The following is a 24,938-nucleotide window of genomic DNA, read 5'->3' as shown; positions in this document are numbered from 1 at the left end:
CCACATTGTGCGTTATGGGTGTCTGGTTTTGGGTGAATGGCCTGAATCCTGGTTGAATGCCTGCAAGAATGCCTTTGTGTACGATTATCTGGCTGAAGTCGAGTCATCCTGAGTGGGTGGGGGAACAAGTGTGTATATCCAGGGTGCCTGAACTTTTTAGAAGTCGAAGCTGAAGCCAGACGACGCAGATCCCTGGAGACAAGCTGGAGGAAGGTGGTTGTGGCTGCTACTCTTCATCGCAATCTAAAGGCTGCTGTGCTGCTCCAAGGACAGATGCTAGAGAGAACCTGGCTTGGAGACCTCTCCCCGAACTACGAGGGATCATCGTGCAGCTGCTGCTCTTCACCAGAAGCCAGTCCTGTGTGCCTGCCATCCAGAGAAGGGGTCTTCTCCTGAGGAGGAGTGCCTGGACATCTTGTGCCGAAGAGGTCCAGTGGTGTCACCCAGGGTCCGGAGGAGCGTTTGTGACCGCTGGAAGCCAGATTGCATCCTATCGCCCAGAAGAGGGAATACCCTGGCATTGTGCTGCTCGACACCCGGAGCTGCAAAAGTTCCAAACTGGTGAAGAATACTTCAAGGGACATCCTTGCCACCTCAGCCGACCACTGTTTTTCACCGGAGATGGTCCTAGGTCGCAGGCTGCAGATGAAGGCCCACTGGTGGGTTTCCCACCACCAAAATCCGAAGACCACGTCCCCAGGGTCCAGACTTAGCGAGGGTCCAAGGTCCATTCCAGTCCAGGTCACCAGAGGTCCATGCAGCAGCACCGAAGAACCCAATGTCGGAAAACTGCACAATCCCGAAAACTGAAAGTGACCTCTGCCCCTTTTGCTGCCAGGTGTCGTTGAAGGCCCCCAGGGGTCTTACTCTCATTTGCCATGCCTTTCCACAGCAAGTTTAATCTTCCTGGAACTTCTACAGTCAGAGAAATTGTTGACAGTTGGAGAGCACCGCTAAGACCGAAACTGCTGCACTTCAGGAAGACTTTGGTTCCATTTCTTTTTAGGTCCTCGACATTCCAGCGACGCCTTCCTCCAAAGGGGGGTTCCATCCTTCAGGTGAACCATTAAGTGAAACTGAGAATCCCTGCCACTTCGCCTGCCAAGTCACCACAGGGACGGTGACAAGCAAGAGCACCTTCCAGCCTCAGGAGTCTTCCAGAGGTCCCAGATTCGTCTTGGATCCTGCTTTCCTGTGGCATGTCAGGTACTGTGGGGTGGTGCGACCTGTGGAAAGAAACAGAACATTAGTGAACATTTTTGGACTGGGCTGTAAAAGACAGAATAAGTTACTCCCTAACTTTTCCCTTGCAGGTTGGGCAGGTGGGGGACCCTCGCACAGAATTGTTTAAGCATCCTGCCACTGTTCACAAATAACATGCCTTTCTTTCCCTAATCAATGCAGTTACACCTTACTGAAGGATTCACAGGTCTATTTAAAACTGCAGTTGGGGCATTTATCACTGAATCCAAGTCTAGCGTGGTACCGCATAGAGTATATATTTACTATTTTTGAAAATTGATTGCAAAGTACAAAGTGATATTATTCATACAAAAAAAAGAAAGGGGTCGGGACCGTAGGGTTGGTGCACTCAGGCCCTGGAGTCTGTTGTTGTACGCTGGCTGCATAGCTGTCAGTGTGGTAAAACCCCACCCACCCTAAATTGCAGATTCTTAGAAGTTGGTGTGATGCTATTCACGCTCAGCCAAATAATCCAATAGTGGTCAGGTTCTGTTTACTACTATTGGTCCTGAAAAAATAAAATAAATAAAAGTCCATTGAAGGTTTTGCTGGTTCTTTTAATCTTGTTGATAGCCGACACGTGTTCGACGCCAATGTCGTCGACAAGGCTAATTCCGTATTTTAGAACCCAAAATGCATAAATATAATGGAAATCATTAGGCAACCCTGTTGGGTCTGATCGCTAAGTCTGTGTCCTGGATGGGCATCCAGATGGTGGAATAAAGTCCCTGGATTAAATCCCTTGCACTGCGCGTCTGTTTACAGCATGTCGTTTTTGTCACCTTGAGCCACCCTCCACCCATCGTTGAGTCAGGCAATGTACTTATACCAGAGCAGCTCTGCAACCGTGGTGTGGACTTATATTCCTGAACAACAAACACAGATAGGGTCTCGGAAAATCCCAACACTGCCCAGTCTCCGATCCAGTCACACAATACTTGTCCACCTGTGGCAGGAATCATAATATTCTTTTCAATCTCATGTTAACCAATATTAGTAGCTATACAATCCTTCTTCCAGCTCAACAGCATCACTGCAATGTACATACCACAAATGTTTTTAACCAAACACTTGACGTCTAGCTCAGACTAAAATTGCTGCATATTTAACCACCAGTCATCCATGTCTCCTCAGCAACTTCATGGCATTCAACCCCTTTTCATTCTCATATCAATTGCGTCTGCCTTTACTGACTTCACATGCGATTTATAGCTATTGTGACCTCAATATTGGTTCCATCAATGGACAGCTAGCAACCAACCATTTCTCTGAAATTCTCAAAGAAGAGGAATTACATCCTAGGAGCGACTAGAGACACGTTTTGCCAAAAATGCCCCAACCAGCATTGATGAAATTTACCAACTGAGCAATACAATTGTACACAGAATCAGACTGCGGCACAGTGTCCGATCTTCTCAGATGCCATTACCTCTGCTGATGTAATGCACCATTAGGCAAAACTCACCATTTATCATGGTGGCAATCTAATGAAGACCAAGGTACCGACCCTTTCTTCCACCTGAAAAGAAAAAGGATCCCGTTTTTCACAGTACCATCCATATCAGCCAAGGTCCTTCTGAAAGGTGGTTTCAGTTCTGCGTTCAGACAAACAGCATCACAACCCTGCCAAATATCAAAAAACCTGGGATCCTTAGGTTTCTCTCACCAAATCTATAGTGCAACATATTAAGCCGGAAACACTGTAGATCTAATCTTTGCCTGCAGTGTTGACAAAGTAAAATCAGGAGCCCAACATAAACCTTGGATGGGTCATAACTCGATCAGCACGTTAGCATGAAGGGCAGGCAGGACCAACAAAAACAACAATGGACCTGCCTTAAATAATCCTAGTGGTTGCAGATACCCGATGACAATTCCTCCAAAAGGTTCCTGGGTTGAAGACTTGAACAAGACTCCCACTAAAGGATGATGCGAATGATTTGTTTAAGCAGTTGTGTATATTAACCTGTAAAGCATATCATCATCGTCGGCCTCCTGGCGCGGATGTGGGTGGGCTGGGGATGAAAGGATTAATGGTTATGTAAGGTTAAGTATCCAAAGTGTGACGAGAAGCAGAATGCCTTTAGTTTCCTTTTGAAGAGCGGAATACTGAGATTTTCTGCGGGAGGGGAAGTGGAAAAGAGTTCCACAGGTGGAATGCCACGACAGAGAAGACTTTCGATTGTGTGTCTTAAGTTAACTGTGTGAACTAGAAGCCGAGAGGAATTGTATTATCCAAGTGCTCTCAATGGCTAATATCCTTGAATCCTAGCCAGAATAAAACTGCAACCGTACCGTAGAAGACTTGGGGAATAATGCAAAGAATCTTGAAGCAGATTATATCAGTGACTGGCTGTCAGTGCATTGCATGGAGCGTGGGGTGGTGTGATCTCTGCCAAGCAGGCAGTAACAACCCAGGCTTTCAAATTCTGAAGGAGCTACAGGCGGGATTGGAAAAAGGCGCAGGGGTCCAAATATGAGGCAATAGTACAGTTAATCCTTGAGAGCACCAGATTTATAAATGGCAAAGATTGTTTATATTCTAATGAAGGGAATTTGAAGGCTCATGACACCTGTTTGAACAACTGCTGTGATCTGGGAGTGCGTAGATGAAGGACAACGGAAAATGACACAGCAATTTACCGGTTGACGGCAGATGAAAAGTTGCTCTGGCCAAAATAAAGTTTGCAATAGGTGAGGTTGATGGCCAACTACCCTAGAATCTCTATCTTATTCGAGTTCAGTTTTAATAGGTTCACTCCATCCAGGATTGAATGTGTACAAAACCGCTTTTAAAACAGATCAAGTAAAATGAGGGGTGCAACACTGATGAGCTGCATATCATTTGCATTACTCTGAGACTTCTAAGAAGCTCCAGTCATGTCGGAATATACATTTATAACAGTAAGGAGATGTAAGGGTGCAGGAGGAGACCGACACAAATGGCACGAATGCTAAAGACTTTTATTTAAGATCAAAATAAAGACAACACCCATCTTTCCCTATATCTAGGAGAGGTTTCCCTGCCTCAACTAAAATACTAAGGTTTCGGTCGGATGTCTGTCTAAATCATTAGTCCACCATCCTGTGTCAAGAAGCCTATTTATATCCCTCACACTTTTATCCCTTCTTCTGGACAACAGTTCCAGTTGTTAGATGGGATCTTTACCCAAGGGAATGACTCCCTTTCCAAGGCACAAAAAGTTCCAGGTTTGTACTGCCAAAAAACAGTAAAGTTCTCAATTCAACACAAAAAATAAAGTTCCAGTTCAAACATCAACATTCCTTATTGCCCATAGTTGCTTCTTCATTATTAGGTTCCAGGAGAAGGACTCAGTTTGTCTGGCTCTCAGTGAGTTTCTAAACCCACAGCTAGGGGGAAAGGTCTCCCTTCCCCTGGCCTGTCTCAAGCTCTTTATCACAGTTCACAACACCAGGGGGAACGATTTCCGCTCTCCTGGCCTTTCATCCCTTTCCTGCTTTGGCAGACCTGGTTGGTATTGTACAAAAGGACCGAATACCAAAAGTTCGACCCCTAATTTTTCTATATATATTGTATAAAGAATGTATAGGGGTAAGGTGGGGGGGGGGGGAGCGGAGGGTCCCCCCACATATAGATTTGCAGAAAATAAAATTAAAAAAATGTTAAAAAAAAATAAAGAAAATTCTAACATTTGGGAGTCGAACCTTTGGGTTCGGTAAAATCACGCAGATCCGACCTGGTTCACTACCCTGCCAGGTACTGCCATGAAGAAGATGATTTAAAGTGTTCTTCATTCTTCTGTGCAGATCACAAACCTGGCTTGCCTCTTCTCCTCGCTTTGGCAGACCGGATTCACTATCCTGTCAGTTACTGCCACAAAGTCGACACAGGAGGCCATTCCTTATTGGGTGCGGGTCCCAGACTGGTCTTTTTTCACTCTTCAGCCTTTCTGGTGTCCCACCAACCATCCCGGCAACCTAGATACCTACAGGGCACTTACCGATGCTTTCTGCTTGGTTGAGGGTTCCCTGCATCTCCCCTCAGCTTCTTCTCCAGCAGCTCTGCAGCGTTCTCTCATTCTCAGATTGCACTTCTCCAACTGACTGTGCATTCCAGCTCCCTCAATTTGCTGGAAGCCTGTTATTTCTCCAGTTTCATCGGTCCGTCCATGGCTGACGTGTCAAGCCCGCTTGCTGGCTTTGAATCTCACGGCTCCTCCAGGAAGAAAATTCTCTCCCTCTTCCGTAGTGCGTCCTCCATTTCTATGTGTTCTTCTCCAATGAGAGTTAGAGAACCACTAGAAGGCTCATTGGAGGTCCTAGGAATAGTCGGTAGGGCTCTGCAGTGCCTCCTCATTACAATACTTTCCATTGTATTCATTCTGGGTAGTCTTCGCTCTTCATCCCAGTATGAGCCAAAGATGTTTCTCTTGGGTAGTCACAACTCTTCCCCGTCCCGGTGGACGTTAAGATACTGGGTTTTGCAGAGACACATGGATGTCTATGGTATGAAGGGGAGGGGTGTGGAACGGAGTTTAGGGATAGGGATATAGGAGGATGTCACATTGCGTTTCCCTTAGATGGTCGCCTTATCGTTAGAGGGGGATTCTCTCCCCAGGAGATCCTCCCGCTGAGTACCATCTCCAGGGGGACTATTAGGTAGTGCCCTCACCTCCCAGGCCTCATGTGAACGGGCTCCCCATCTGGGAGAACTGGCGACAACTAAGGTTTCGTCACATGGGGTACAGTTGAACCATGGGAGACACCTCAAGTGGATGAAAAAGGTTGGGACTGGAAATTGAAGAGGTGCAGACAGAGAAAAGGCACAAAGCCAGTGGATGCTGCGTATACCACTCCTAGGGTCCTCTAATTGCTGGAGATGGATGGCATGATCCACAAATCCACTGAAAGGCCCAGGACAAGTAGTATTTGTTACAAACTGGATCTGTATATTGTCTTGTACTGTCAGCAGAATAGACACAATAATCTTTGTCTGCAGGATATACCTTTGTCCGCAGGATGACAAAAGGTCTGCAGTTGAGAGACCACCGCTCACCCAAGCAGCTCTGCCGCATATTGCAAATTGGAAATAGGCACGCAGCACTCCAAAATACCATGGACCCTTCACATGTCAGCAGTGATAGCTCCAAAATGCACAAACCAGCTAATAGGGCAACCAACAAATTATTTAGTCCACCCCTAAATGTGATGAAAATAATGAGGGACAATTTGGAATGCTGCAGGAGCAGGAAAAATCTCTATAAGCGATTAAATAAAAACATACCAAATTCCAGAAAGGGTTATAACAAAGCAGGACAAACAATTCACACAATGCCTAGTGCAGTGACCATAGAGCGAATAAAACCAGGGAACTGTTCAAACTTTTGAAAGACCCTGTGGAAGCAGATACAACTAAGAATGCACCTCACCTGCCTTGCTCCATTTCTGCAACAAAAATCAAGAAAATCTGAAACACAACCAAGGCTCCCATTCCACAACCCACACTGCATCCATGAGCCGTTTCACTTTAATGTATCTACTTCAAGTTCTCAGAGCGGCGGATAAGGTCAAAGCAATCACCCTGCCAAACAAGCCATGCTTGGAGGAAAATCTCAAGGACAATATGGACACCTTAGCTCAAAGCTGTAGGAACACCTTAACCATAAGCAGCAAAAGTCGTGATGCATAGTCAACGTTCCCTACCGAAGCAAGTTCACAGAGGGTTGTTTCAATAGCCAACTGCAGGAATACACTGGGAGAAACATCTTTCACAAATGACAGTTGAGTTTCAGAAGCACTGAATCCATTCTAATTAACATCAGGCTGAACCTACCATGGCCACTTGACGCGGGACACCCTCTGCCCATGTACTTGTCGATTTATCAATTAGCGGCTTACAAAAGTAAGATCATGAAATTCTACTGGACCGACTGTAATAGTGGGTGGATGTTAACAAACGGCCTTACAATGAATCAAATCTCTCTTGGCATACCAATGTCAACAAGTTGGACTCTGCCCCTCCACTGCACAATTTAAACCCAATACCTGTTGCTTTTCCTAGCTCCTATAAAAAGACCTAGGCCTCGTAACATCATTAAAATCCAGATAGACCTGCAGGTTGAGCAACTTATTTTATCACATTGAACTAAGAGAAATGTACTCGACCCATGAACTTGATGGCATAATATTGTTTTGTATTGAAAAACCATGGTGACACAAAGAAACATTACCAGCAATCTTAATGTTCCTTTGCAATATTCTCCTCCTCCTGGACACAAATTGGAACACAATTGCTACAGACCGCAGGGAATACAAGATCACCTACACGTGAAGTACTATTAGGCAACGGTAATATGATGTTGGTAATATTATGTTTGAAATAGCTTGTTGATTTGAGTTAGGGTTCGAGTAAATCTAAAAGTTAGGATTTGTGTTCGGGTTAGGATATATGATCCCATGCACAATGGATCCTCAGCCGAGGCCTAGGATAGGGTTAGAGAATATATTTGGGTTTAGGCAAAAAGAGGACTAAATGGTGCAGGGTGTAACCAGAAAGTAGATGTTTGGGTGCCAACTGACTGATGCAGAATTATATTAAATTTAACATACCATGTATTTATTTAGAGTGTCAATCTTTTGTACTCCACAATGCAGTCACTCATGAATGTTCTGTCTTCTTGCACAACAGCAGTGGCAGAGGCAGAGGCATGCAGAAGGTGCTACAGACCACTTCCTACTGTTGGTACAATATACACTCATGAAAATGGATGAGCAGGACCATTAATACATTTAAATGATCCTGGGAGTCGACGGTCTCCATTCTAACCATACTTAAAAGGGCAACAATTTACAGATCTGTTATGAGGTTCAGTATTGGGTAACTCCTCTGCCCCCTGCCCAGGGAAGGGCTGGGTGAGTTGTGGCTGCAACAGCCAGAGATACCAGAGGCATCAGGCTCCAATGCAGCTGCCCTTCCTCTCCAGCTCTTTGCTTAAGAGCTGTCCTTTCAGGAATGCATAAAAACCATACGTCCTAAGTCTGTATTGACGTTCTAATGTCCTTACACCTTCCTCAAATTTCCTTTATTCTCTCCATAGCGCAGTACTGCCAATGGAAGAGCATCAAGCCTCCAACCCAGGTCCTCGCTCGTCACAATGAAACTATAGCGTTATTTCAGTGCACGCTGCTGAAGCAGTTGCACTGGAGCTGAGATGTTCACTCCCTCATTCGGGGTCTAGCGGGTGCCACCTAAACTACTGCTGGCAGCTGTGTCTAGCAATCCTTTGCTCTCCATGTACACAACTGGCCTCATCTCCCAGACCCCACCCTGTGGCCTATCCTAGATCCATGCCCCATCTTCAGTAGGCCATCAAGGCCACCTTGCATTGCTTCTCTTCCTCAAAACTAGAGCTTGTGGGTTCACAAAATACTTGAGTGCCTAATAGTGGTTTACTTATTTAGAAGTTATTTTCATTAACATAAACTCTTGTGTTAGCTCATTAACTCAAAATGTACATATAAAATCGATAATAAACAAACTTGTATTAATCTGTGCAAGCCAAAAAGCTCACCACAGAGGTTGCAGTGTGGATACTGTGGGGCCTAATGTGGAGTGTTTTTGACATACTGACCAGTGTAAAGCAAGATCTTTATTGCAGTACACCAGTTCTAGGCAACATGGATACTTTTTGTGCTAACTACTAACAGGTCTCAGTGACTGCTCTAGCATACTGGAGCACAGGCAGGCTGACGATTCTCAGAACACATCCATCTCATAGCAGCCCCGGAGCCCCTCATCCAAACCACCTTCACCAATAGACTGGACTTTACAGACTGGCCCTTCTCCCTCATCTGCCAACTTGTAGATGCTTGTTTGGTTGCACATGGAAACCAACAGCTACCAGGAGTTACTTTTGGCACGCCAGGCCAACTAGTGTCTTATAAAACTCCACACGTGATGTTAACTTTAAGTACTTGAAAATGTGATAAAGAAGTATTAGGACATATCTAGTGCACATCTAAACATAACGGATCACACAGTGTGCATCTCACGTGGAAGTAAGATTTGCAGTGCTCGGTGTTCTCGCTCCTGGTTCCCCAGCGGTAGCTCCTGCCTACTGAGTGATGCTAGCTACAGCTCCTGCTCATTGAATCTTAATTTTGAACCCAGACGTGTACCAGGTTTACTGCTTAGGAAAAGATGAGGCTTCTGCAACCTAGCAAGAAGTGAAAGGTTTGCAGCAAGAACTAGGCTGCCAACCTCCTTTATTGCTTTGAAGGATTTCTACATGTTTGGAAAGATGCTGCATAGCAACGTGAAGTTCTGGTAGCCGTTACATCGTGTTTCAGGCGGAACCCTAGTGAGTAAAATTTGGTTAACGAGCCCAGGCACCAGGATTGTATATACTGAATATACAGCGCCTATTAAGATATACAGCTTGCAGTGGTTTCCAATACCATTCGACTGAACAAAGAAATGAATGTGGAATTTAGGGCCCTGTGATTTTGAGGTTCTTTAATTGGGGAGAGCAGCGGGTATAGCAATCTTTTTTGCTAAGAAAATCTCTTGGAAACATTTTCTGATTTATACTTGATTCATCAATGGGTTTTTTTATTATATTTATACTTCTATTTATTGCTGCGAGTGTATAATAGTGACACGGAAGACGAACATCAGTTACCAGCCCAAAAGCATAAAAATATTTCTATGTTAACCATGCTTATTACTGAGGCAGATTTTCTCATCAGTGGAACATAATCTCTTAATGAATTTAGGTAAACGTAAATGTCAAACTGGTAGATTTCAAGCCGAAACCATTTATTAATAAGTAGACACCTGTGCTGGCTCCAACAACTTTAAAAATCTGTTAAAAGCACTAGGCAAACTGTATGTATTATATCATGAAGTAATGCAAGACCCCCTAGTCCATTTTGAGGCACCAAGGACTCCTGAGCAGGAGGTGGTTGTCTTGCGATACCAGCTGAGGTACACCACCCATTAACCCGAGAGTCATCCACCCTAATAGCAGTTGATGAGTCCCCTGAATTGAATGACGAGGATAGGTTTGTTGTGGTGTGAGGTGTTTCTTAAAGCAGGTTCTCCCCTTTGAGGACACTAGCTGATAACAACCGTGGCTTACACTTTCATGGGTGTAATTCCACCTGAGTTTTGTATAAGTTCTCAAAAAGCAACTTTACCTTTACAGATGTTATTGTGTGGTGACGCTATGAAAGGATTTTCCCCCCATGAACGGGAGTCTAATGAGCCCTAGAAAACACTGAAGACACAGATGAATTAAAAGGGCCGAATAGTGGGCCCTCTTCATGCTGATGCCAAGTCTGTCCGGAGTTATATAAAAGGTGGAGATCATGATATGATATGGCATTTATAACGCAACTATACACAAGTGTTTCAAGGCGCGATGAGGCACGGGAGGGGGGAACAGAGGGAAGATAGAGACAACGATCTTACTAGGCCAGGTGACATTGAGATTGTGCAAGTGCAGGGGAGGGCGGGAAGGGAAAAGTGCGGAGGGGAATGGGGTGGGGCAGTGCAATACATAGGACAGTAAAATAAATAAAGACAATAAAGAAAAGTGCAGCCAGCTGGTAGCAAGGGTAAGTGCAGACATCAGGTGTCAAATGCTGTAGGGATACAGAAACAGTCCCAGAGTGCAAAGGGGGGCAGTTCAGGTGTGCAACTGGTGGGGAGGGGACCCGGGCCAGAGCTCAGAGGGTAGCCAGGTAACCAGTGCAGTTTCAGTCAGGAGATCAGCAGGGGAGAGGAAGAGAGAAAGCAGAAGCAAAGAGGAAGGTCTTGAGGTGCTTTCGGAACCGGAGATGGTTCTTCTTAAGTTTCGGAGAGGCAGGGAGGCTGTGCCAGAGGGAGGCCCCAGCAGAAGAAAGAATTCTACCACCAACTTGTTGGTCGGAGAAGCGACTGACCCTGAGGGAGTTGGAGGCGAATGAGCAAAGTGCTCAAGAGGGAAGATATTTAGGAAGAGGGAGTTGAAGGTATGGAGGCCCCAGAAGGCCTTGTGGACAATGCAGAGGGTTTTGAACTTAATCCTCGCCGCCACTGGGAGCCAGAGCATAGATTTCAGTCCTGGAGAGATACGATCCCTGGGCTTGTGGCCAAGGACAAGTCTCGTAGTCCTGTTTTGGAGGATCGCAGAGGGCGGAGAGTAGAGGCAGACACATTTAGAAAGAGGCTGTTGCAGTAGTCCAGCCTAGAGGGAACCAGTGCTCTGGAGACCCTGAGCTTCTGGGGGAAAGGCGAGGAAACGAATACCTCTGAGGAGGTGCAGCTGGTAGTGTGACTTCTTAGAGACGTCAGAGATGTGAGGAGAGAAGGAAAGTGGGAGCAGAAAGAGGGCCAAGAGAGGCCGGCCAGACAGACAGGGAAGGAGGGAGCAGGTGTGCCGATGAAGAGAATCTCGGTTTTACTGGCATTAAGGCAGAGATCATTGGCGGCACACCAATCCTGTATAGCAGACAGTCAGAGATGAGGGAGAAGAGATGGCAGAAGGGAGCCTGAAAATGAGTCGAGTGTCATCCGCATAGCACTCAAAGTTGGGGCAGAGAGCGCCAATGCGGTGGGCAAGAAGTGCCAGGTATTGGTTGAACAACCAGGGAGAGGTTAGACCCCTGGGGAACACCACAGGAAGAGAGATAGAGGAGAGGAAGGACCCAAGTTGGACCTGGGAGGGTCAATCTGAGAGGAAAGAGGTCAGCCAAGCCAGTGCCTGATCGGCGATACCCAGGTTATCACGGAGACGGTTGAGCAGTATGGCATGGTTGACTGTGTCAAAGGCAGAAGAGAGATCAAGTAAGATGAGGACACAAGGGGTGTTGGAAACAAGTTGGAGAGCAGGTCTGGACTGATGTTCAGGAGAGCAGTTTCCGTGCTTCTGGCATTTCTGAAGCAAGACTGATGGTTGTGGAGACAGCCAATAGATTCAATGTGACGATTAAGCTGGGAGATGGCCAGCTTTTCCAGGAGTCTGCCCATGAAAGGAGTGATGGAGATTATGCAATAGTTAGCCGGGCAGGAAGGGTCGGCAGAGGGTTTAAGAAGAGGGTGCACAAGGGAGTGCTTCAGGGGGGAAGGGAAGACTCCAGTGCCGAAGGAGTGGTTGCAGAAGTCAGCCAGAGCAGGAGCCAGGGTGTCAATGTGGTTTTTGTTGGTTTTGGAGGAACAGGGGTGAACCTGTTTTGACGAGACTTTCATAGATTGGACTGGTCTAGAAATCTCATATGGGGAGAACAGGGGAAAGGCTTAAAAGGAGGGAGGAGAGGTGGCCGAAGAAGGGCCAAGGGAAGAGCAGGGAGTAGAGGGAGAAGGTGCAGGGGGGAGAAGAGAGAGGACAGGATGTCCTGAGTTTTAGAGACGAAATAAGAAGCCAGAACCGTGCAGAGGACCTGGAAGGGGACAGGAGATGCAGAGGCTGCAGCAGGATTGGCCAGCTCCTTGCAGATTTTAAAGAGTTCGGCCGAGTTGTTAGAACCTGCAGAGATGCGGGCTTGGATGTGGGCTCTTCTTGGTGCGGACAGAGAGCCGATATTGTCTTTGGAGTAGGCGGCAGGCCAGTTTGTCAGAGGACGTACCCGAATCCTTCCATTTCCTCTCAGCCACCATGCACTTGCGTTTAAGGGTGACGAGGGCCGGGTCGTACCAAGAGTTGCAATTTGGCTTTGGGCTTCAAGTGGATCCTCATGACAGGGGCAAGAGCATCAGCATCGAGAGTATCAGATATAGCAGAGTGGAACATGGAAAAGGATGTGCCTGGGTGTGAGTCAGCCAAGGGGGGGTGGGAGGGCAGTGAAAAAGGGGCAGCGAAAGCCTCAGCTGACACACGCTTCAGGGGTCGGATAACCGACAAGGTAGGTGGTAGTGCTTGAGTTGGCTTGGCCTGAGGGGTAGAGAGGGCCTAGCCAACTCCATGACAAAAAGAAGAGGCTTACCTCCCGAGGGGCCAGTATAATGACTTACGGGAGGTTGAGAATAGTCTTCGAAGCAGCTACGTGTACCTAGAATTGTAATCAAACAGATAAAGAATTAACCCCCTCTCCAGCTGAACCAGTACATTTGAATGTAAGAAGTAGTAGGTTGCATTCTCAGTTGAAAGACACCACTCAAAAAAAAAAAAAAAAAAGTGCCTTTTTATCTGCAATTGTGATAAACACTGCTTCATACTACACCTTTTTCCTCAGTTTGGGGGTGGTACTCGCCCTAGTGAAGCTGTAGCAAGCAAAATTAGCACATCTAGTACTCCAGGAATAAGGGGACCCATCCTCCCAGCCTCTCCCACCTACCCCTATGCTCTCCCCTCTCTCAATTTCCACCCACTTTCCTTACGTTCTCACCCTACACACCTAAACCCACTTTTCCCCCAGACCCATTCCAATGCTCCCCACCTAAAACCCCTCAGCATCCTCCCAACCACCCTTGACCCACCCGTCATCTTTCACATTCCTACCTCCGCCCACCTGCTCTTCCCACCCCTGCATCGACGCAACCCTTTCAGCAGACACTCTGGCACCACAGGCAACCACCCCCCCCCTCTGTACCTCTGCGCAACCGCAGAATGCCTCTACCACACTCTCCACCCTACCGGGCAGCCATGCCCCTCTAGCTCACACTCCGCCGAGCTCGACAAAATCCTCATCCCCTCACAAAGTCTCTTCCATCCTCTTTAATGCCTGCTCGATAGCAAGAAACAGACACAGCATTTATGACTTCCTATCTTCTGACTAGCCAGACCTCATTTTTATCACCGAAACCTAGTTCTCCAACGACCCCCGTAGCACATGAAGCCCCCCCACCCCAGGCTACTCGCTCATTGCCCACAATAGACCCTCCAGAGGGTGCAGAGTGGCAGTCCTCTTCAATAGTCATTTTCCCGTCTCAATCGTCGAATCCCAGACATGCACTGCCTCCTGTGAATCCCTACTACTAAAACTATCCCACCGACCTTCACCCACAGCGTCGTCCTCATCTATAGACCCCCTGGGTACGACAGACATTTCGCCAACAACCTCTGTGATTCGATAGCTACCATTCAAGTAAATAACCCATCTTACACTCGTAGGGCACTTTAATATCTGGTTCGATATCCCCACTAACCCAGTGACTCATAGGCTTGTTGATAGTCTCGACAGGCTCAACCTCTCCCTTCATACGACTGGTCCAACCCACTCAAGTGGGCATACCCTCGATGCAATCTTCACCTCCCATGACCTGGTTTACTTATCCCGTCCCAAACCACTCATCTGGCTGGGCCGACCACTATGCCATCCCTCTATCCACTCCCCGACCCCTCCTCCAGCTCCTCCCCCGGCACCCCGCAGGGATCTCAAATGCTGGAACAAGTCAAGATCCTCCCCAACCTAGCCGATACCCTGCTTCTTTGCCCCCTGCAACTCTCCCCCTGACAGAAAATTAACCATCGACGGCTTCGACTTAATGACTCAATTCCTCTCACCCCCTCATGCCCCGCTTTCTCACACAATGGGCCGTCCCCAAAATGGTTCACTTCCCTCCTGAGGAGTGCCAAAAAACAAAACAACTCCCTTGAATGCAAATGCGAGCATCCAAAACCGATATCGGGAGATCCATGTTCGCCATGCACCACCATATCTACAAAGCCAAAATCTGAAAAGCCAAAAAAAGCCTATAACAATAAACCAATTCTCAACTGTGGCAACCGCAGTAAAGAACTCCACATGATCATATCTGAATTTGTCAAAACTCACTTGCTCCTCTACACAATCCACTCCCACACAATCACTCTGCGGCTCCCTCTCCCTACACTTCTACAACACCGCTCGTGACAGCACAACATTCCTTAACACCAAACTGTCCCAGCTCCCGCCCACCCCCAATCACCAACCCCTCCTGAACCCACTACCCCTACGTCCCTACCTTTGACTCCTTCAAACCATCTCCAGAGACCAGTTCCTTGACCTACTATCAGCCAGTAAACCCTCTGCGTCACCCTTTCACCCCTGCCCAGCCTCTGTCCTGAAAGAAATATTCTCGTCTACCTGCCCTGGTGAACATGCAAGAGCCATTCTAAACGAATACCTCAACTCTGGCATCGTCCCTGGTGCCTTCAAAATTGCGCATGTCAAGCCACTTCTAAAAAAAACACCATCCATTGACCCGCTTGACCCCAAGAATAACAGACCGATCTCCAATACCAGATTTCTTGCAAAACTCGTTGCCCGGACTGCATACTCCCCCAGCTCAACTCCTTTGTAGAATCCAACTGCCTCCTCGACCCCGCACAATCAGGCTTCATACCGCGACATGGAACTGAAACCAGTCTGATGCGATCGTTCCGGGATTATCTCAAGGTCACTGCAGACTCTGAAGGCTGCACAGCATTGATTCTCCTCTATCTTTCCACAGCCTTTGATAAGTTTAACCGCTCAATCCTCTTGACCGCCTTCATTCCTTAGGAATCCATGGCACTGCTCTCAAATGGATTTCCTCCTTCCTCAGCAACAGGAAACAAATAACCCTCCTCGCCCATTATCTCCCAACTGTTCGACCTGTGAACACTGGAGTACCCCAAGGTGCTTGCCTGTCTGCTTGCCTGTTCAACCTCCATAGTCCACTACCTGGAATCATCTGCATGCACAAAATCTCCTGTTACAACTACACTGACGATACCCAAATTATCCTAAGAACTCCTAAGTCAGGCACGAACCCCCTCCTCCGACCTCGAAATCTTTCTCCGCGATATTGATCGATGGATGACAATAAACCACCTCATTTTGAACCCTGCTAAAACAGAAAACGTGGCTCTTTCCGCAATACTAACCACGTCCTTCTAAAGCAATTCAACCATAGCAACCCAATAACTAATGCTCAATGAGACCCCGAACAATGTCATCCTTGAATACACTTATCAATTCACTAAGAAGCGACCACATACCTGAAATGCAGAATATCCATCTCCTTAGATCATAACTCAACGCAAATACTCTCCTCCCATATCACTATGCATACTCTATTCTCTACACCACCACTCACATAGAGTGCAGCTATATCCCTCGATCAATTTGGTCTAGCTGCTCAAATACGAACATTACCCCATGAACACCTCATCACTCTAATAAAACATAGCTATACCCCATGGCAAACTGGCCTATCTGCAAACATAAGCGTCCGACAGGTCTAACGCAGCCAGAACCCAGCCTCGGTGTTCACCTGCCTGACTGCACACATTCAACCAATATCAATACACCACACCTACTGCTGGGATGCAGCTTCCACAAGGCAATTACATCAGCTGCACACATAACTGGTGCACCCAAGCACCCTACAACACCTTACTCTCTCCACTGACCGGACTACGGCCCCCAAGGGCGTTCAACCTACCACCGCTTTGAGGTCATACCAATGATATATAGAGCGCTATATAAATGCTAAATAACATAAGACCAGTGTTCCTAGGACTAGTCACTGGACTTTTGCAAGGGCGGGGCGGCCTATGTAACAAGTGCATACACTGGCTCCTCCAACATGTTAAGGGGTGCCTTTCAGTTATACACAGTCATATCAAGGCAGACCCGTTTCACAATCAAACTGAGGAAAGATGTGATTTTACTAAGCAGACTCTGGCTAATGATTTAGTGGTGGCTCTGTTGGCCACTAAACTTAAACTTCAAACCTTCTCTCCAAGTGATCAGTTATTGAATTTAGGACATCCCCCTTAAATGGAGAAGGTTGCTGCCCTTACTGATCCCCGGTGTGATCAAGGTTTGGCACCTCGATTTCTGACTGTCATATTGCTCTTTGGTTGAAGGTTCTGCTCCAACTGTTAAAAAAAGGTTGATGGGCAATCTTATTTTAGCCCTACAACATGAATTTCAAATATTTAAGCATAAACAAGTGTTGCCCTCAAATATGCTCCACACGGATCAAAATGGTTTTAGTGGGAGCAACCATCGAAGGATTAGAAGCAACTTTGAAAGAGAGGGTCCCTGGAATGCCCCTCTTGACCCCCATATGCATGACAACCCGAAGAGCAAGAAACCAGAGATGTCAGTCATTGTTTGGCCAGCCCCCAGGCGGGCCAGTACATTCTACATATGCGAGCAGACATTCTCTTAGACAACCATTCAAACCCTCTACAGCGGAGGTTTTTGCAGATACAGGTGCATCAACACTAGACCTGGTTGACTGCTGATAAATATCCAACTGTACTGACGTCATTAGTGACACCACAACATAGAAACGTTAGCCATGAAGCAAACTCGATGCATGAAGTTACACGGACATACATATGCACACACGAAGAACACGCTTACACAGTTCTGTAGATAGAGGCCAGATACATTTACATACTGTCAGATGTTTTTCATTAGCCAACACAGAAACGCAAGCAAGAGATGCAGAGCAAGCTTGCAGACGCTTATTGCAACTAACTTATGGATCTACAGGGTCATGTAAGGAACCTGAAGAGCCACGTATCACTAATGTAACAGGAAAATATAGAGAAGCAAGAAAAGCCTTGGAATAAGTATATTCAAGTTACATGAAACCACGGGCCTCAGAATGAGAGGTGAGGAGACGCAGAATTAGGCTGCACAAAGCACCAGGCAAGGGCTTGTAGTCAAGGTCAGAGCCAAGCAGAACATTCTCAGCTCCAAGGACAGGGAGCCACCCGCAAAATAGCATAATAAATCCCAACTAAAAGCAGGCCGAAAAGCCCAGTTTTGCAGTCGTCACCCACGTGGTCCGGCCAAGCAGAACAATGATCATTGACCCGTGGTGGGAAGAGGAGCTGTTCCCAGCGAAGCAGGAAAGAAGTGATGTGTGTGGTTTTGAAACGTTGCAACCTGCAGACACTCTAAGGCAAGATGGTTATACTTGTTACAACAATGGGAACACAGTCTTTCTCACTACCTTGGAAAGGTACACAGAGTGCTGTGAACAGAGCAGGGTCCCAGGCCTGACGGGACCCACTCAGGCCAATCAGGGAAGCCAAATACAGGGGTGGATGGTGAGGGGCAAGGGCCAATGGTGACCCTGCAACAATGTAATGGAACGTTTTTGGGGGAAGGCTCAGGCGAAACCATCTGACATGAGAGGACCAGTTAGGTGACTTCTATAAGTGCCCGCTATAGGTAATACCACCCCAGCCGCCCAATAATGTAAGCTCCTAGGTTTTTGCAAAAGAGCCCCAAGTTGTGACATGTGCCAACAAAAACTCTTGAACAGGCTCAGGAGCTGTGATTGCTGGAGCATTATTGTTTTCCTGTATGATCCCCCTCTGTTTGGATAATAAAGGACAGTTCTAACTTGCCCTTGTCGAAGTCCTCCGTCTTTGCCAGGGAGGGTTTGTTGGGCCCTGGGTACTCTGCTGAACGGTGATTGCGTAGCACGAACCCCGGTCCTTTGGCATACCTTAGTTTACAACTTGGATAATAAAGGGTAACATTTAAATTGTAACTGGAAATCAAAGTGGTCGACTCTTTTGTGGAATACTGCAAGTTTAAGCTCCAAGCTGGGTGATCCCGACTGTTGATCCTCTGCGTCAGAATTCAATGGTATTTTACAGCAGGAAACCTTTCCACGCCAATCAGGTCATCTGACTTTATTTACACAGACAACCCCTTCATAAAGGAGGCATGCAAAAGGTAGATTAGTGAAAATGGTGTAATTTAATTAGGAGGTGGTCTTTCGTCTCGAGCAGTGCTCAAATAGAAATATTCAAATTGTTAGTTTCCACTCTTCCAAGAAGGGACAGGGACATTGTTTTAACATTTATAACTGTTGTGCTGGTGATGTACAGACACTGTGCCTGGAGGTGTTAGATGAAAAAGCTACAGGAAATAAATTGAGCATGCCATGCGATTATTGCATTGTTTTGGGTGGGTATTTTAATGCTCAAATTGTTTTTGGGGGTTTTCCAATGGATTACTATTTAAATCAATTCAAAATTTGGGGTTCCCCGCCAACGTCAACTCCAAGTTAACTTTGAGTACCCCAGGGGAAATGTCTGAGGAAATTGGCGGGATCAGAATTAATCTACCGTTAAGGGTTAGATCGTCTGATTCTTCAGCTATTTTAGATTTACCAGATAAAATAAAAGCCTATTGATTATTTTATTATTAGAACGAGTGAGTGGTAACATAGTGGAAACTTCTGGCTGACTTCTTGCCTCTCTGACCCTCCGAGGTCCAACTTGGGTCCTTCCTCTCTTCCATCTCTCTCCACCTGTGGTTCTCCCCAGGGGGGGGTCTAACCTTTCTCCCTGGTTGTTCAACCAATACCTGGCACCTCTTGCCCACCGCATTGCTGCTCTCTGCTCCAACTTCCAGTGCTATGCGGACGACACTCTGCTCGCTTTCAGGCTCCCCTCTGCTGCCTCTTCCCCCTCTCTCATCCCGGATTGTCTGTCCGCAATCTAGGAGTGGTGTGCCGCCAACAATCTCTGCCTGAATGCCAGTAAGACCTAGATCCTCCTCGGCACACTTGCACCTTCCTTTTCTGCCATTCTCTGGCCGACCTCACTTGGCCTTCTTCCTGCTCCTAGCTGTGAGGCCAAGAACCTCTGGGTCATCTTCGACTCCGCACTTTCCTTCTCTCCTCACATCTCCAAGAAGTCAAACTACCAAGTGCACCTCCTCAGAGGTATTCTTCCTTTCCCCAGAGCTCTGGTTCTCTCTAAACTGGACTACCGCAACAGCCTCTTTTTTAAATCTGCCTGCCTCTACTCTCCGTCCTCTGCAACTCTATTCATCCAGAACATGACTGCGAGTCTTGTCCTTGGCCTCAAGACCAAGGATCGTATCTCTCCAGCCCAGAAAAGATCAAGTTCAAGACTCTCTGCATTGTCCACAAGGCCTTCTGGGGCCTGGGACCACAATACCTCCAACTTTCTCTTCAGAGGTATCTTCTTACACAAGCTCTTCACTCCTCCACCTCGAACTCCTTGAGCGTCAGTCGTTTTCCAAACAACGAGTTGGGGGCAGATCTTTCTCTTTGGCTGGCACCTCCCTCTGGAACAGCCTCCCTGCCTCTCTGAAACTTGAGCAGAAGCATCTCAAGACTTTCCCCTTTGCTTCAGCCTTCTCTCTTCCTCTTCCCTGCCTATCTCCTGTCTGATACTGGTTACCTGGCTACCCTCTGAACCACTGGCTCATGTCCCTTCCCCCCACTGCCTCCTGCCAACCCTGCACTAGGTCTGTATCTGCATCCCACCAGTCCCTCCTACCTGCACTTATCAGACACTTGTTGTCTGCACCTAACCTTGCACTGCCACCTGCTAGCCGCACTACTTGTTCTTTGATCCTGTGTCTTGCACTTCCTCCTCCTCCCCTACCCCTGGCCCTTTCCCCCTTCCCAATCCCCTGCACTTGCATGATCTCAATGTCACTAGGCCTAGTAAGATTGTTGTCTTGTCCTCCCTTTGTTTCCCCTCCCTTGCCTCGTCGCGCCTTGAAACACTTGTTTATAGGCACGTTATAAATACAATATCATATTCAAGAGGTTCCAGGAGTTAGTGATAATAAAAAGGGGGTTTACCAAATGTTGATTAGGAAAAGTCCTTAATGCCATTAAGGTCATGCATTTGGGTAAATGTGCCCCTTTTTGTTCTAGACATGAGTCTGTGCATACATGCATGGATATGGTGTATGCTGTGTTGATATGTTTAATATATTTAACTTGGCTTCCACGTTCAATGGCTAGTCAGGTTGTGTGAATATAGAGAGTGGTGTTGTTTTGGTCTCCAGAAAATGTGTAGTCCTGTGTGTGTGGGCGTTTCCTCACCCGGTCGTTGAATAAGTGTGGGTCATCTGTCTATGTGGTCCCCATTCGGTTGGGACATTTGTTTTTAGTCCCATCTGTCCCTCACTCCTTACCAGATAGTAGTGTGTCTGCTGAACTTTTGTTCTCCATCTCTCTCGGACGTGGGTATGATCACTCATGGTTCTGCGTTTGGTTGAGGGCGGTGTGTGATATCCTGCTCCATCCCCATACCTGATTCCTCTAGGTTTTTGTTGTGGGGAAAAAGGGAGGTGTGTAGTGTCTCGTATTCCCCTCCCCTCCCCTTCCCTCCCCTCCCCTTCCCTCCCCTTCCCTCCCCTTCCCTCCCCTTCCCTCCCCTTCCCTTCCCTCCCCTTCCCTCCCCTTCCCTCCCCTTCCCTCCCCTTCGTGTTGGTGAGCCTGTAGCTGTGATGTCAGAGTGAGTGCTGTAATGCAAGAGGCTCCAGGAGTTACAGTTGGAAGAGCTACCTGGGTCGTGGGGACCAGTGGGCCTTCTCCTTCCCCTTTACTTGTAACCTATGTGACCAAGTATTTAACAAATGGTGCCTGGTTAATGCCTTGCTCTACCCAGGTAGGTAAACATTTATAGAAAACAATTGAGTAAGGTCATGTGGGGAGCCTGACCAGTTGAAAAATACATTCAATACTGAAAAACAAATTCAGAATGTATGCTATTCAATTTCGTATTTAATATAAACATAGCAAGTCTTACATATGCATCTGTAGAGACCTAGGATACTCAACATGGAACATGAATACAATACATGGCATGATACCTATGTTTACCTATGTGAACAAGACTTAATAAAGGAACCTACTTGTACCTCATGAGCCACAGACTTTTTATTACTACAGTTCCTACGCTCACCCTGCTCCATCACAGATCCGCTAGCACCAGACAGATTCTTCACTCGCTCAGAGCTGTCCTGCTCCTCACTTTTCAGTTAGCTCATCCCTTCACAGGGGTAGGTTAGGCAAGTGTGGATACTTCTAATCTTACTGAGAACATTAACACACTGCCAACCATGGTCCCTGGCTCCGTCCCCTTTTTGACCACCTCCACTCTTTGCATCTATCCTCACGAGCAATGACACCTCCCTTAGGACATGCGCACAGACTGCTCAACACAATGTATACATTACCCCAGTAGATATGCTTCCCCATATTAAACACATGCAGGGGTTTACATGGGTCAGGGCTCCAAAAACTTTCCCTGACCCGGCGCACTGCCAGAACCCCTTCACCCCCATATGAATAAGCACCCAGAGGGATTTCAACTCTAAGAACTTGTGAGTGCACATGGGCGACTGCAAGTAGGTGTCATGATGCCTACCCCCGGGGACCCAGACCAAGTCCAGCAACCCCGGAAGCAGGCATCAAGTTATCCTAAGCAAGCCCAACAACCCGTGCTAGGGGCTATTTGGGTCCGTTCCTGGCGCCTATGGCACCAGGCTCATAGATTAAAACTTAGCTGATGCAGACCATGCTGCAAGAGCTCCAAGCCTCTTTTGGCTTGGAAGGTACTACTTTACTTGGGGACTATTTTTTTACTCAGGCGGGGCTGGGAAGGAATACTTACCTGGGACTACTTGGAGGCTATTTAAACCACGCCCGAAGAGCAGCACACGCTTCGCGTTATTCTGCATCCAGCAGCGTAACGCTCACCGTGCCTGCAAGTCTGCATCCAGCCTTCTGCCACACCCGCCTCGAGTTTAGAGCTCCTAGAAAAAGGGAGAAAGAAGGAGAAAAGGTTAGAACAAGAGCAATACCTTTGATCCTTACCTGAATTCCCGATCCATCGCGCCTTCGAGCTGGAAGAAAGAAGTTATTTTATGAGTGTCGCCTCGCCTGTTGCAGCGCCGCGCTGAACTCACCGGCCTTCGCAGCATCTTCACATTCCACCGCATCCTCCTGCATGTTCCCGCCGCACTCCGGCACCTAAGGAGAAGACAAGAACAGCAAGGTGAGCCAAGGGAATACACAGAGGAATATTAGTTACCCCCCCATAGACTTACCCGATTTTACCACCGGGAGTACTATTCCTCTTCACGGGTCAGCACAGCTTCCACTGCATCTTCGCCGAACCCCGGTCCCAAGGGGAAACAAAAGGACAGCAAGGTGCAACAAAGGGACTAACAAGGGGAACCCTCCTCACCACAATAGACTTACCCGATTCCCCGAGACTTCATACTTTCTCTCAACGCCTGAAGAAGGGAGAAAGCAACAGGTTACATATTGACATTATTTTAATCGAACTGTGTTGGAAAATACGAATCCTTACCAGAATACTACTGGTTGCCACGAGGAACTCTTCATTAGGGTCAAGCTGCAACCTGCAAGGAATCGGACAAGAGTGAAAGTCAGGCATTTGAACTCTTACGAACTTTATACTTACGGCGTCTTGCCGGGCATCTCAGAGTCAATATTGTTCTGGAACTCACCAATTCCTTCGAGCCAGTGAAGCAACTGGTTATCAACGCGCCCCTGTGCTCAATGCAGGATGGAGAGCTCATCTTTTCAAACCATCAGGTGAGACTATAAGAGGGGACATCAAAGGTGATCTGTGGGGAGAACAGCGGGGGTGGGGGGGATTTACGCTCAACTCCACGGGTGGTTAATTCCCTTTCTCCATTTGCAGAAGAATATTCCTACTGGCCAAGCAAACGGAGCTAGGTGGGCCAGTCCAGTCCGTCATCTCGGCCCTACGCGTCACATTGGTGGAGACCACAGCTGTCCAGTTCCGATCGACACCTCTGTGGGAGCCAGGTGAGCGCAACAGTAGGGATTGAGAGATTAACACATTGTGAAAAACAATGTGCAGGAAAGTTGTCCGGCTGCAGGACAGCCAGTACCCGATTCACAGACTTTTCCCAAATAAGTACATAGGACTCCTAGTTTGCCATCACTTTACTGTTAGGGTGTTGTCTGTTGTCATACATGAAATAAGCTGGAAGGCCAGTGAGCATTAAGTGCTCAGAAGGGTTTCAGGCTTTAACATCCGTCACAGAGAAGTAATAAATATTTGTGTTCGTTCTTATGTTCCCAAAATGCTCTTTGATTTTATGTAAGCACCCAGTAGCTTGCGTTGGTGCTATGTGTCCCTTTTCCCTTCCTCATGGGTTATTTCAGGGCCTGCTGAGGATTCATGGGAGGTCCTGCTGGCCATCCCCCCCTCCCCTAATGCAATTGTGCGGTGCATCGATTATAATGTTGCCTAATGCAAACTCCAATGGGCGATCGCGAAGGCCACATAACATGAGCCCCACCTTAAACTTCATTGTTCCCTAGGCATACTCCCTGCCCCACAAAGAGCTGAAAGCCGGAAACCCATCAAGGATACATGAACACCTTGTGTTCTGTCGTGGCCACAAAAAGCACATTAATGTGGCATAGCCTTTAGTTTGAGAAGATTGGAGTCTCTCTCCGGAATATGTATGTACTATTATTAGTCCTTCCTTGCAGGAGGTGAATACCTATAGATTATTATGGACAGGCAGACAGAAGGAGCTGAAACACTAACTGAGCACTTAAGAGATGGCCTCCTTTAGCCAACGGGCAGTAAAATGTAGCCACACCCCCTTTCAAATCCTACTTAAATCACAGAAATCACCCACTCACGCATCTACCCTCTACCCACACGCCATTGACTGGTTTCCAAGATCCCTTATTCTTACTCTTTCGTGGCCCTCTTAAGCTTATGTATGGAGTGCCTTTTAGGGTCGGACCGGGGCATTCAATTGGCACCTATCGAAAAGTGGCCCACAGTTGCAAATGACAATGCATTTCGTTTGAGACAGCCCTGGTTTAAAAAGATTACTTTAGAGACCATCCTGGAGTCATCTGATGATCAGCAAACTACACTAGGAGTCATTCCCACATCATCAGACGTCATCACGCTGTTAAAGTCATCAGCAAATGTCTCAGAATG

General features: G+C 47.2%; 1 protein-coding gene across 2 annotated transcripts in view; it reads right to left on the bottom strand.

Moving 5' to 3' along the window:
* The window catches only part of MRPS33 (mitochondrial ribosomal protein S33), a 70,400-nt gene that overhangs the window by 24,730 nt on the left and 20,732 nt on the right, over positions 1–24,938 (bottom strand). Inside the window, exon 1 of one of the 2 annotated variants that reach the window (XM_069628801.1) lies at positions 13,189–13,254. The exons of the other annotated variant lie outside the window; for it this stretch is intronic. The gene's annotated coding sequence lies outside the window, so the exon portion shown is untranslated. Of the gene's footprint in view, positions 1–13,188; positions 13,255–24,938 lie in introns of those variants that run through there. 2 annotated transcript variants of the gene reach the window in all.

The sequence above is a fragment of the Ambystoma mexicanum genome, chromosome 12, assembly GCF_040938575.1.
Source record: "Ambystoma mexicanum isolate Mex_15411 chromosome 12, UKY_AmexF1_1, whole genome shotgun sequence".
In the NCBI taxonomy this organism is placed as follows: Eukaryota; Metazoa; Chordata; class Amphibia; order Caudata; family Ambystomatidae; genus Ambystoma; species Ambystoma mexicanum.
The sequence above is the reverse complement of the archived record's forward strand: the minus strand, read 5'-3'. Positions and strand labels throughout refer to the sequence as shown.